General features: G+C 44.3%; 1 pseudogene; it reads right to left on the reverse strand.

The window, feature by feature from the left end:
* Nucleotides 1-293: 293 nt before the first annotated feature.
* Nucleotides 294-2,101, reverse strand: LOC102480703 (60 kDa heat shock protein, mitochondrial pseudogene; annotated as a pseudogene).
* Nucleotides 2,102-2,119: the final 18 nt, after the last annotated feature.

Below are 2,119 nucleotides of genomic sequence, written 5' to 3' on the forward strand. Positions count from 1 at the left end.
GCTGCTTCTTAACTTCTCACCTGGTGATGGCAAGCACTAAGATCCTGATGTTAACAGAACAGTAGGAAAAATGCCTCCGTGATTTAAGTTGAAAGCAGTACACTGGTCCATGGCTCTTGCACCCAGTATCAGGAATGTACAAATGTCTTTTTATTCAAAAATACAAAATAAATGATCTGTAGACATGGGCAAAGACAGCAGTAAACCATTCTATCTTGTCAACCGAAACCAGTAACTGGTGGTTACAGTGATCTTCTTAAACATCGGCCAGCCTTTACTTCACTTTTTTTCCCATTCAACTGACTTCTCTGAAGTTACGTGGTGAGGAGCACTGCCTTGGGCTTCCTGTCACAGTTCATGAATAATGGTCAAGCACTATTCTAGAAGTTAGAACATGCCGCCCCATACCACCTCCCATTCCACCCATGCCGCCCATTCCAGGCTCCTTCTCTTCTTTGGGGATTTCTGTGACTACGACGTCTGCTGTAGTTAACAGAGAGGCCACCCCAGCAGCATCCAGTAAAGCAGTTCTTACAGCCTTTGTTGGGTCAGTGATTCCTGTTTCCACCATATTCACAAAATCTCCACGCATGGCATCATAACCACCTTCTGAAGAACTTTGCATGATTTTCTCAACTATCAAAGATCCTTCGACACCTGCATTCTTAGCAATGGTCATTGCGGGAATTTTGAGTGTCCTTTTAATGATTTCTATACCAATTTTTTGATCTTCCTTAGCTGGAGTCAGTGAGTCCAAGGCTGAAATGCATCGAAGCAGGGCACAACCCCCTCCTAGAACAATGCCTTCTTCAACAGCAGCTCTTGTAGCGTTGAGGGAATCTGTAACTCTTTCTTTTCATTCACTTCGACGTCGCTGGTCCCACCAACCTTCAGCACAGCTCCTCCATCTGAAAGTTTTGCCAGACGTTCATTCAGTTTTTCCTTTTCATATTCGCTAGTTGTGACCTCTAACTGCTCGATGATTTCTTGAATACGTTTTTCAATTGGAGCCTTGTCACCTTTTCCTTTCAAAAGCATGGCATCATCTTTGGTCACAATGACCTCTCCAACTTTTCCTAAGTCATGGGGCTGAACATCCTCAATATTTAGGGTCAACCTCTCCTTTCCAAACACCGCACCACCTGTAGCAATAGCCATGTCTTTTAGCTGGTTCTTTCTATTGTCACCAAAACCTGGAGCTTTTGCTGCTACGACCTGAAGACCAACTTTTAGCCTATTCAAAACAAGTGTACTTAGAGCTTCTCCATCAACATCTTCAGCAATTATGGCCAAGGGCTTACGGTGAGCATTGGCAATTTCAAGAGCAGGTACAATGGACTGGACACTAGAAATTTTTTTTCGCTCAACAGAACATAGGCATCTTGGAATTCACATTTCTGACCTTTTGATGTATTAATAAAGTATGGAGAAATGGAGCCTCGATCCAACTTCATGCCTTCAATAATTTCTAATTCATCATTCAGGGTTTTCCATCCTTCACTGTGATGACACCCTTTCTTCCAGCCTTTTTCATGGCATCAGAAGTAATATTACCAATTTCTTTGTCTCCATTTGCAGAAATTGTAGCAACCTGAGCAATTTCTTCGGGTGGTCACAGGTTTAGACGGCTTCTTAAGTTCAGCGATTACAGCATCAACAGCTAACATCACACCCCTCCTGATTTCCACTGGATTAACACCTTCACTAATCTTCTCGAAGCCTTCCTTGGCAATAGAGGTGCCAGTACGGTAGCAGTGGTGGTACCATCCCCAGCCTCTTCGATCGTGTTATTGGCAACATCTTGAACAAGTTTAGCTCCAGTGTTTTTGTATTTATCCTGTAAGTCCATTGATTTTGCAACAGTCACGCCATCTTTTGTTACTCTGGGACTTCCCCAACTCTGTTCAACAATTCCCGTTCTTCCCTTTGGCCCCATTGTAACGGCTGCAGCATCGGCTAAAAGGTCTACACCTTGAAGCATTAAGGCTCGGGCATCGGCACCAAGTTTAACATCTTTGGCATAAGCCCGAGTGAGATGAGGAGCCAGTGCCCGGGACACGGGCCTCATCTGGCGGAGGACTGTGGGTAACCGAAGCATTTCTAGGGGAGGCAAAAGAGT

The sequence above is a fragment of the Tupaia chinensis genome, unplaced genomic scaffold (genome assembly GCF_000334495.1).
Source record: "Tupaia chinensis unplaced genomic scaffold, TupChi_1.0 Scaffold000294_5, whole genome shotgun sequence".
Lineage (NCBI taxonomy): Eukaryota > Metazoa > Chordata > Mammalia > Scandentia > Tupaiidae > Tupaia > Tupaia belangeri.